This window comes from Erpetoichthys calabaricus, chromosome 13 (assembly GCF_900747795.2).
Source record: "Erpetoichthys calabaricus chromosome 13, fErpCal1.3, whole genome shotgun sequence".
Classification (NCBI taxonomy): domain Eukaryota; kingdom Metazoa; phylum Chordata; class Cladistia; order Polypteriformes; family Polypteridae; genus Erpetoichthys; species Erpetoichthys calabaricus.
The window spans coordinates 49,677,029-49,689,534 of record NC_041406.2 but is presented as its reverse complement, the minus strand read 5'-3'; the positions used below and the strand labels follow the sequence as shown (position 1 = coordinate 49,689,534).

The 12,506-nt window shown below is 39.7% G+C and overlaps 1 protein-coding gene across 1 annotated transcript in view; it reads left to right on the top strand.

Moving 5' to 3' along the window:
* tax1bp1b (Tax1 (human T-cell leukemia virus type I) binding protein 1b) overlaps nt 1-12,506 on the top strand; it is a 1,153,251-nt gene that overhangs the window by 926,680 nt on the left and 214,065 nt on the right. The gene's annotated exons all lie outside the window — the stretch shown is intronic.

Sequence of the window (12,506 nt, the reverse complement as noted above, 5' to 3'; positions counted from 1 at the left end):
TGTCACCTAACAATCCCAGGGCCCCGAGTTCCACTCCCGGTCTGATTCCTGCCAGTGTCGAGTTTAGATGTTCTCCTTGTGACATTGTGAAGCTTCTCCAGGGATTGTGTCTGCTTGCCACATGCTAAAGGTTGGTGTTTGAGGTTTATGGGTGGCAGAACACTGCCCAATGGGAGTACAGTGGCCTGGTGTCTAGTCAATAGCTACCCCACCATACAGTCCACCCTACCTGTCATGATCTGGAAAAATAGGTTTCAAAAAATGGATATTTTTTAAAAAGGCCTACTTGTTAGACGTGGGGTAATATGAACACCAGCCGGGCCAAAATACAAGGCAAATCTACGTAGAAGCAGTTTCACGACTGCCGACATATAAACCACTGGACCTTTGTCGCCAGCTCTTTCACGACATCTCTAATTGCAGGCCGTTCATGACATGGTAGGTAACATAGCCTTGTCTGCCAAGTTCATAGTCTGATTACTAGGAGGCCATGTTGCCAGTACTTGACACTCTACACCTTGAATCCAGCAAACACTAAACTGTGATCCTTTTAGCCAATGGTGTTGAAAATATTGTGATTTATTTTCTTTACCCATATTTATCTTAACAAATAACCAATGATCAAGACAGTCTGTGTACGCTGATGTCACACATAGCAGTGGACATAGCAACCGTTTACTTTGACCTACATGTGTCTGGCACTTTTAGTCACAGCTAGAGCAGTCATTTTTACAATGGATTACCTTTCAATCATATTTTTTTCAACAATAAACAACAACCTGTCAACTTTTTGGGTACTTGAAAATGGTTTGTAACCCTGAGAAAGGGAAACTTGAAGTCGGGGCTCTAATGATACTGAATGTTGCTCTGTAGACATTTTCGCACTCTTCTCCCTTCTGTGTTTTGGTGATAACAGAATTCCTGTAGCCTTTTGTGCACTTTGTCCTCTTTTGGCACAGAGCGAACAGTGGCCATACTTATGAAATCCTCCCTTCTTTTGTGATATTTTTTTTCCCCCAGAGTTACTTGCACTACCGCTTAGTTGTCTGTACAAAGGAAGCCAAGAGCTAAAGGACCAAAAGAGAGGCCACACTAGATCATGATGGCTTGAAGAACAGAATGTGTGGTGATGCCCAGCATCAGAGCTCTACTGGAAGAATAATGATGACAGTAAAATATATGTATATGTTTGGTTTTGCTTATTTGATACAGAATATGCGGTCAGCATGAAAATGCATGTGGCGTCTATCATTGGACTCTGCAAAGGCCTGCGCTCAGTTGTTTGGAATCTCTTGACCTCAGCACTGGAATTAGAATAATAACCGTACTAATGGAGAAGGCCTGTGTCTGTGCAGGCAACTCGAATCATCTCACTCTGCAACACCATTGAAGGGAATGGAGTGTTTCAAGAGATGGCTGACACTCGGCAGCGTTCACAACTTGAATTTTATTGTCTGGTAAAATTGAATTCAAGATTCCATTAAGAGAAGTTGCTGAAGCAGACGGTCGTCGTATTGGCAGTGTGTGCCCTGAACGTGTTGTTTCCTAGGATGTCTAATTTCTCGTTTGCGTGTGGAGCATTACATTTACTCTTTTTATTGTGACTCCTCATTTCTTCTTGTCTGTTATGTTTCTCAAGATGATTCAGCTTCTGTGAGGCTATAAACACTATTGAAGCACCATTGTTTGTGATTCAAAGGCAAAAGAGCTGTAGTTACGTACTGGAGGTTTCTTTTTTTGTCAGAGATGCCTATATATAGAGTATTCACAAGTATAAATATTGTATAGAATTTCATAATTTTGTAATCTTGTACATGTAACTCAACCACCTTCCTTTTTGGAAGGAGTAAATATTTGGTACATATTTGTAAATAACTTTCTGTGCAGCACTTAATACTTGTTTATTTTATAATTAGCTTTTTTTTGGCTTTCAGAACGCTTATTGTTAAAAATTGATAATTAATGCATAAAGGTTTGTTTAACTATGTAAAATTTTTACATTATTTCTGTATGGTTTTAAACCTTTTTTGTTCTTTTTTGCATTTGTACAAATATTAAATATCTATAGTCTAGTAAATAAAGCACTTGTTTGCAAAAGTGTAAAAACTTGTGTTACTGTTAATGATTTTAAGTAAGTCGCCAGCCCATCCTGTCACTGTTCTGTTGGCCAGCATTTCTAAGACACCACATTAATGCAAAGTAGCAACAGCCATATGTGGTTTCAGTCTCACACTAAAGACAAAGTCACATTACAAGACCTCTGCCAAAATTGATGACTGCACATGCTGAACTCATCATAAGAGGAAGTCACGTTACTTGACTAGAAATCACAGCGTTTGTCAAATCACACAACTCCCTGATGAGAGATGACTTTCACGCAGTTTCACATTTGCGGAGTATCATGAGTTTGCCTCTTTTTCGGATCGCCAATGGCACGCTGTTTGACTGAGCAAGTGCTGTATGAATGCTTTACAGGTATGTGGCGAGTTCAGTTGTCACCTCTGCCCTTTTTTTTTCATTCTGCTCTAAACATGAAACATCAGAAACATGAGCCTCTCTTCTGCTTGTGAGTTTCAAAACAAAAATGTTCTTTATTCTTCACAGCTGCACTGTATGCATTATACTTCTGGGTGAGCATTGGCTTTCAATAGAGACCTGTGACATTTGATGAACTGAAACCACTAGATACTGAGGTCTGTATTCCAGAAAACTGGGTGCTCTCATCTCAGTGCTTCCTGGTTCATGTTTCTTTCATACTTGCTCATCATGGCACTGCTTTAAACTGGAGCGCCACGGTCTGTAACATCGTGCTGCATCGTTGTCCTCCATGATGATTTTGATGGTCATTCCAGATAAAACAGCATACCTGAGTGGGATAAAATCTTTATACATACCATATAAAAACCTCCAAAAGAGAATGGTCACCCAATGGAACATTTATTGATTTTTATTAAAAATGTACAGGCAATAGGGAATCAGCACTGATGCTTCACGGCTCCACCTTCAAGGCTTTGACCCAAAATTCACTGGTCAGTGTGGATTTCGGATGGTGTCCCTATTTCTGTGTGGCTTTTCATCCCAGACATGAATGGGTTAGGGGAATTGGTGGTGGCCCTAATCTAAGTGTGTGCATTCAAAAGTAAGCTCTACAATGGGCTACCAGGGCCATTTTCCTGCATTACACTCAGTAATGCCAGGACAGGCTCTACCCTGTGCCCCAACCTGAATTAAGCAGGTTTGAAAATGTTATGTATGATGCCGCATAAGGAACTTGTTTGGAAACTCGACATGTGCAGTCATTAACAGTATGAGGCGGCATGGAGAGGCACCAAAGCCAGAATTAAATTTCAGGTAATTTGAAAGTGCTCCAGAATGCATTATACAATTATATTTTAAAATAGTTGGTTCAAGTTTCATGCAATTGTAAGAAAAAACAAACCATATCAGACTCGTAGAGCTTACAGTGAAGTCCTCTTCATCAGAGTTTGCAGTGGAGATTGCCATTATCTATCTACTTTACGAGGCTTATCCTCACTTGGACAAAGCTGGCAGAAGCACCTTCAGTACTAACCTGCCATCCCCGTTAAAGGGTAAATTCAGAGATATGCAGGTGGATAAGCCAGTGGTGCCCTGGATAATGGACTATCTGTCAGGTAGTGCACAGTGTGTGAGACTCAAGGACTGTGTTTTTGATATGGATATGACTGGAGCACCACATGGAACAGTCCTGTCGCCTTTTCTATTCTATTCACTCTGTGCACCTCTGACTACAAATAAAATCCGTCATTCTGGTATGTGTTCAGACCATAGAGAGTGTGTATATCTAACTGTCTATCTATTTAATGTGTTTCTATAAAAACCCAAATTTCCTCCTGGGGACAGACAAAGTTCTTTCAGTTATGAAGTAATAATTAAAATTGTCCCTTTGCTTAATCCAGTTGTACTTTTGTAACTTTCATCAGCAGGATGGGGAATACAGTGGAAGAAGCAATGTATTTTCCAGGATGATCTTGGAGCTTCCGTACCGTGACACATAATATGTTCAAGAATTATTGTGAGAAAGCAAACCAGGAGAGGGTTAATGAAGACAGATGCAGTCCGGCAGGGCCATGGTCAAAACCGGGAAATCAAAAATTAAAAACGAGTAACCAGGGGCCTCATGTATAACGGCGTGCGTAGAACGCACACTATAACACGGCGTAAGCACAAAAGCAGGAATGTGCGTACGCACAGAAAAATCCAGATGCAGGAATCTGTGCGTACACAAACTTTCACGTTCTTCCACTACATAAATCCTGATCAGCGTGAAAAGTAACTCACGTGCACGCGCCTTCTGTCCCGCCCCAACTCCTCCCAGAATTACGCCTCTTTGAATATGCAAATCGATATAAATAGCCTTCTGTGAAAAGACAATGGGAAAAGCACGGGGGAAAATATAAGAATTTCAGCGAATACCAAGTGGAGGCAAAGGAAAAACGTACTATTTGTTGGTTTAAACAGTGGTATAATCAACAAAAGGAAGTTGATCGAGTGACAGTGTCGGAGAAACTCGAAGGTTCAAGTTCACAAAGTCGCACAGTGCCCGAAATAAAAAAGAAATCACATATCAAAGTCGGCGTGAAAAGGCAAGTCGTAGCCCACCATCTGTGTGTCATATGAAAGCTTATTAGGGTACTGACAAAAAAAAAAAGGCACACAGTGGGGAAAAAAGCACGAAATGTCAACTTTAATCTCGAAATTTCCACTTTAATCACGTAATTTATTTTGCCATTAAAGTAGAACATCATACATTTCATCTTAAAATCGTTTAATTTACTAGTTTCTCAAATCCCATTGTAACTAAAGTGGCATGTTAAATGCTTTGTTCTGTATTTGATCTTCTATGTGCTCTGTGTGTGAATGAATACCTGCTTTTTAAACGGGCTTTCTCTTTCTCTGACAGGACACAGAATCCATTATATTCGTGAAATTACAGCTCTCTGAATAATTAAAATACTGAGATGTATACGTGATATCTTTTTCATGATGATAGGAATGAAAGCATGTTATTAAACATGGAGACACGGTGGCGCAGTGCTTGTTCATGTCTCACGCAAGAGGCTTGCTGTGCCATGTGCGACCTTCGATGAAATAATTTACTACAGAAGTACTGTCTCTTTCAAACGTACTAACCTCCAATTCCTGTCCTTACTTTTCTTTCTCCAACAACCCAATCGCCACACAATCAGCTATATAGACGTGAAGCCATCTGTAAGCTTAGAACGCCGATTCTTCAAAACTTTTAAGGAACATTGAAATATCTTCGTAGTACATGTTTAATTATTATATCCGTCTATCTTTCCAGTGTCGCGTCAGCACCAGCAAGAATACAATGCAATGCAGGAACAATTACTGAACTAGCTAGCACTGCGGCACCGTGTCCTCACATGTTTAATTATTAACAATACAGATTATTTAAATGAAGTTAAAGTTTTATCTGTATAATATAATCAACATATTTTGCTGCATTTCATCTTAAAAATGAATACCGTCATCATATGTAAATACGCGCTTTATAAAGTGGCGCAGGTTGTGCAATATTATAACTGTAGTGCAAGTTTACGGTGAGGTAATTGTACTTATAAGTTAACAGTTCTACAAGGAGCACTTGATGGACTGATTGAGTGCGTTTATAGTTCTTGGGATGAAACTGTTTTCTAAACCGCGAAGTCCGTACAGGAAAGTCTCTAAAGCGTTTTGCCGTGGCTCAGGCAGCGTCTGCTTCATGCTGTATACCGATAATTCTCTTTCCGATCAGCTGCTGCTGTGATTCCCCACTCAGATACAGTGATATAAATACTCCAAGTGGTGCAGTGAGAGTAATATGGAAAAAGATGATCTGCTGTGGCAACCCTTAACGGGAGCAGCTGAAAGAAGAAGAAGATGCAGTGAGAGTTACAACGCTAAAGCAGTTATGGTATTTGGAATACTATGGCTATTCCCTGGACCATTATATTGCTGCAGGTTAATTACAATCAGATGCGTTACACTAATAAACAATATGCAGTTAATTTCAGTGTATTTATAAAGTCGCGCCAGGAATGTGGATCTAAGAAAGAAAGGGTGACCACACAGGAACAGTAGCACTGCTTTGACGCTGGGCCGCCAGTCTGCAAAACCGAGCGTAGAAATTGCGTACGCCAAGGTATGAGTTACCGTGGAAATGTGCGTGGCTTTACGCCAAGTTTAGGTTTTATACATCGCGATTTGAGCGTGGAAACGTTCGTACGCAACATTTCTGTGCGTACGCACTGTTTATACATGAGACCCCAGGACTGAAAAGGACAAGATGTTAATCAGTAGTCGAAAAGCAAAGCAAAGTCAATACCGAATTTCAAATCTAGCACAAGGGCCTACTTAGAAAAGAAACAAACTACACTATCAGAACATTCAGCACACAGTGTATCCTCCACGGGATAGTGCATGTTGTGACCATCCCAAATTTATAGCCTTGTACTCATGATGCAATCAGCGCAGTGAACTCAGTCACATGGCGCTTCTAACCTGCATTGCATAAACAAAGAAAAACATGATGTGAACAAATGTAAAATTTGCAAAACTAAATCGGAATTAAAAATAAACCTCCAAAACAGAATTCTCATGTTAAAAAAAACATACACAAAAACACACACATAAAAATGTGCCATTATAACACTGCCAACCTTTTTGTAATTTCAAACTGAAACACACAAAGAGTTGTGGGAATTTGTAGCAAACTACCACATCAAGAAGTTGAAATGCCTTTAAGAACTATGTGGATGTTGAGACCACTTAGCCATTAGCTAACCAAAAAGCCCAAATGGACTGCATGGTCTCCTCTCATTTATCAGATTTCTTCTTGTCATATTGGGATATAAGTACTTGAACACTCAAGTACTTGGAGATGGACCACAAAGACACTCAGAGCAGGTACAAATTACACACAATGAACAGGTCGGCACTCAAACCGACTAATCGCAAAGCTGTCACAGTTAAAATACTGAAGGAGAAGAACATCATGCAGCATTGCTGGAGACCTGAGTGAAAGACGGCAAACTATTAATCAGAGCTACAAAGTGTGTTTGCAAAGGTAATCGCTGTCCCTTCATATTTCCAGTGTATTTAGCTCACTCTTGATTCCTAAGCTGGCTTTTAAGGATCATCAAGTCTGGTGCTTCATCTAATGTTGGCACCATCACTGCATGGGATCCTTGGACATCACAGAAGGCTAACCAGGAGAAAACTGGAATGCATTGACAAATAATAAAAGTGCAACAGTTTTTCGTTGAGATGAGTGATTGTCTCTCGTGTGCACACTCACTTTACTTTGGACTTGTGCTGTCACTATCCACAGACGGTGAGGCTGATGAAATCACTTGGCAGGAGTCATTTGTCAAGCTTCAGCTGACAAAACAGCAAATTAGCAAAGAAATCCATTGCTGACCAGAAGGAGGATGTATTTCCAGCTGCAGGAGGCAAAGGTCTCAGTGTAATAATTAAATCTAATTTTTGGTACATCCTGTAGCTGGCACATCTGACAGTGCTCCAGTCACTGCCTGTCAATTATTAGCTAAATAATTATTCATTTAGCCTTCAATGAAGTGGCCGGAATTGAAATGTAATTGTGCATGAATGAAGCCACATCCAGCCCTGGAAAATCACAGAGACATCCCATCAGGCCTGTTCCATCAATCATTGCTACACAAAATTAACGATAGAAAGCAAAAAGTTTCTTTGCTCAGCAGATGCTGCTCCTCTCCTGCACACATTTGAGATCCTGCCAGACATGCATTGAGTGCAAGTAACAATCGGGCAAAACAAAGTTGAATGGCATCAAGTTGTTTTAGATGTTTACACTTCATATTCATCTGTCTTACCAGGCTCCAAGAAAAAAAAACAAAAACCAAAAGTGTTCGCTAGCAACTGCAGAACATTTTTTCATTTTGTGAGGTATACTTTGAAAAGAGACAAGTTGAATCATATCCCCAGCTATAGCGGGTCTTTTTTCCTAAAATACAGATTACTTTTTTGTGTTAATTAAATTATTAAAATTCAGAACAAACACAAAAAAGCTTGCAGAGTTTCAAAGCAGTTAGAAAATGGCAGAAAGTGTCAGGCTGCAATTACATGACTGACCTGTGTGCTCTTACTCTTCTTTCTTCTTCTCTGTTCAGACTAGCAAGTGCAGAATGTAGAGGCCTTCACAGAAAGAACTTTTCAGATTTGGCTACTATATTGGCAGGGGTCTCAGTAATTTGGACATCACTCCTTTGCTGCTGGCCCCCAGGTATCCCTACAGTACAAATGTCCGGATGGCGACGGACCAGGATGATTGTGACACGCTCCATGATAAAACAGATCCTTGTGTCAGAACTTCCAACTTGCCTGTTTAGGAAACAAACAAACAGATAAGCAGGTGTTCATTTCTTTTGGATTACTGGATGTTGGTGGTTATGTCAAGTCAAACAATCAAAAACTTTATACTTCGAAAGCACTAGAAACTGAACTGAACACTTTATACGGCTGTATGTTCTCTTAAGCTCTACAAATTCATACATTTTTTGATAATGGAGTGTAATGAAAAGCACATCTCTTCAGATTTATTTTAAAAGAGTCCATTTGCCAAAGCAACTTGTGCATGCTATGGCTATGTCCACACTGCTACGTTTTTGTTTAAAACCACAGGCATTAGTCTCCATTTTTGCCTTTCATCCACAATACCCCAGGATTTTTAACCCCCAAAAACAGGGGCTTTTGAAAACGCTCTCCAGAGTTGCTTACTTCTGAAAATGACAGCTTGGTGTTACAAATTCTGATGCTTTCAGTAGCTACTGTATTTATCAATACTTTTCAGACTGAAGCTTAGGAAATAATCCAAGTATTAATGATTAATTACATGTAAGAATTTCACTGTACTCTATTCATACATCTTTATTTTTGCAGTGTTCTCATATATGGCCGATGATCACGGTTATCTGAACAATAACAAGTTTTTACCACTTGAAGGAAGAAGATCATCTACATCAAGAGCTTAAGAATCCACAAAGTTAAACAGTAAAAGGTTATATGAAATCCCCATTTCACTAATCATCTTGCTTTTCACAGCTTTAATTGCCCATCTAGAGCAATAATTAACTGGGGTATTTGAAGGGCATACTTCAGTAAACCTGTTGGTACTTAAAGAAAGTGACCTCAGAGTGGCACTGTGTTTTCTCGGGCAGACAGCATCATGTTACTTGGGTATCAAAGCTGCATGAAAATATATGCAGTATTTTTATTGCTGAAGTTCCAAGGTCTACGGTGAAGATGCTGAAAAATCCTAAATTCAACCTGGAATGGTCTTCTGAATCCAAAGTGGAATGATAAATTAGCACCACGTTCATGTGTGACCATTTTATTTTCTGAAAGAATGTGACATAACCTGAGGCACAGTGCCATGTTTCATCCAGGATCTCAACCCTGCCTTAAATGGAGTTGCATTTATTGTGGCCTTTCATTTGTTCTTTAAATATCATTATTGTGTATATTGTGTGTTTTGTCCTTTTGTAGGTTATGTTTTGAATATTGTTTTGATTATCCATCCAACCATCCATTATCCAAACCGCTATATCCTAACTACAGGGTCACGGGAGCCAATCCCAGCCAACACAGGGCACAAGGCAGGAAACAAACCCCTGCAGGGTGCCAGCCCACCACAGGTTTTGATTATTCATTATGTATTTTCATTTTTGTGTCAGTGTGTTATGTGTCCAGTCAACATTATACCAAGATTCAGAGAGTGGGCCACAGCTGCAAGTCCGTCCTTGGTCAGGCCCCCCAGAACAGCATAGCGTATCACAGTGGGACCAATCTTTACAGTGAGTACTTTAATGGAGTTTCTGATTTCTTTCATACTTTGCTCTGTTTTTATGGTTTCTAAATATAGACACTATACTGCATTTGTTTGTTTCAGGTTGACTTTTTAGGCAAGTCCAGGATTTGACTCATGTTAAAAGTTTTATATATATATATATATCTTTATCAAGCAGCAGTTTTTTTTAAAAAGTCAGAATTTTCACAGTTTATCTCTTCCTTTGGTTTTCTGAAGATCACTAAGGGTTGTTTTGATGCCAGGCTTTCCCCTTTTACATTGTTTCTTTTGAATGTTAGCTCTCAGTAAAGCCTTTGGTATACCGATGACAAGAAACATGACACACAAGAGAAAAGTAAGGCTATAAAAGACATATATGCTCACCAAGTGACACTGTCACCAGAGTATCTCCTTTTAACAATACATCAGAAATAAGCAAGACAGCACACAATTATTCCAAAAAGAATGAGGTTCATCACAGGGATAAACATGAAGTAAACCCTGCTGCCCCAGTGTGCCACAATACAGTCAGGGGTACATCCCAGTCCATGAACTGGCTGCTTTTGTATTCTTGTTGTTCTCCTGGGTAGTGCTTTTTTGTTGATTTTTGGACTTTTTGGATTTTCTGGTTATTGGACTCCTGCTCTAATTTAAAGGTACCCTTGTGATAAACCTTAAACTATTAAGAGAATGCTGTTTTATTTTTGTGGGCCAGAGGGTTTTTATGGCTTTCCTCTCCACCAAATCTAGCTTTTGAAATTAAAAAGCTTTAACCTCTTTTGCTGTGCCTGTGCAGGCCATGAAGCCTGCAGCTAGAGTTTGGGCTGAAGCTAATTTAGTTAGTAGGCCTCTTTTGGATGACTGAGTCTTACTTCTAGACACAAAGTGTCAGCCTTTGAGTTTTTGAGAACCCAACAGCTTGTGGCTCACACATGTCCAGCATGCCACATCAAAGAAATTCCCCTTATGACACGGTTTGTCACCAATGGACTTTGGCCGCAAGAGAGTAAGCTTCACTCTGGGTTTTCTTCCAGAAGGGTCACAGATGCCCCTGCACAATGGGGCTGGGGCTGTTGGGTCAGGATGCCCCATGGTGACAAATTAACTTAATCTTGTGTTTAAATATACTGGAACCCATGACAGTTTCCTAGGGCCCCAAGGAATCCATTTTTGTGGAATCACAAAGGAAATTATGGAATCCACACATAAAAACTGAGTTTTTGTGTAAAAGTCTAATAATTTAAAAAAAATTACATCTGCTTCATTGATGTGGCTAAGTGTATCAAATCACATTTCACTTGTTGAGCATGTACAGTTGAATTCTATTATAAAGGTAACAACTGAAACATCTAAGCCGTCAAAAAAGAAAAAGAAATTCAACACTGACAGCCAAAGTTCAGGCTAAGCAGCACCCCTGTGAGTACTATGAATCAGATAGTCATTCATTCTGCAACAAGGACACATGCAATGACCACCTTAAATCTCAGGCACATCTCAGAAACAAAGAATGGAGGCAGAGTCAGGCCAATTGTGCAGCTTGTCAAACCACAATCACAAGTGCACTAAGAGCTTGTGATTGCAGATGCAACTTTGTGGAAGATTCTGTTGCCGTTTGTGTTGAATCCGATATTCCTCTTTAGAAAATGAAGAAACTTCATCCATTTTAAATTAAATATTGTAAGCATGCTGGTGCATTACCAGAAAATGAGAACAGTCTTTTGGCAAATCCATTTGCTGCAAGTCTTCAGTGCACACATTGATGCAGTGCTTTCCAAGATTTGAAGGCAGAAGATGTTTGGTGTTGTTAATGAACCAACAGACATCCAAGACCACAATGTCCTCAATATTGTGATATATGAGAAATGAAAACATTTTTCCACCTACTGGTAGTTCCTTGTCATGTGTGCATTTCTTTTTTTTTTTAACCAACCTTGAAAGAGTGGTAGACAGGATTGTGGCTGGTTGACAATACCTAACTTATATAAAGTTGGTCTGCAAAAATAAAAAAAATTACTTGATTAATCTTTTTTTTTTCTTTTGCGATACAGCTTTTCAGAACAAATACTATTTACCAGATTTAATTTTCTTTGAATGCTGCAACTACCAAACATTCTTCTAAGCAATAATAGGCTCCCTCCGCAACAAGAACATCAACGTCCGTGATGTGTGGGATTTTGTCACTGATAATGCATCATACTGAATAACAGCATGCAATAAAGTGCCTAAGGAGACAATGCCCGACAGTATTCATGTAAGAGGTATGTGTCACATGGCGAAACATGGCAGCATTAAATGTATTTCAATGAGGTTGCGTCACTGATGACAGGTGTGAAGTTTGACTTTTTGAAGAAGCCGGCAAGGAAAAGAAGTTGAGCAGCCTTTTTGCCAAGTGAGGGAGCGGGTCCAAACCAAAGTTTCTCCTGAAGCAGGGAACACCAGAACAGCTAGTCTGAAACAGTTGTGTTTCGTGATGAGCACCTTGAACTCTACAAAGAGTTCTTCCTAGCTGAAACTCATCATCTCAGGCTCTCAAGAATATTCTTGGGCTCCTAGAAAAAGATCAGAAGATAGATGCTCTACAGTTGAAGCTGGCATTCATTTATGAGTCCTACTGCAAACTAGTTAGGGCATTTACCAC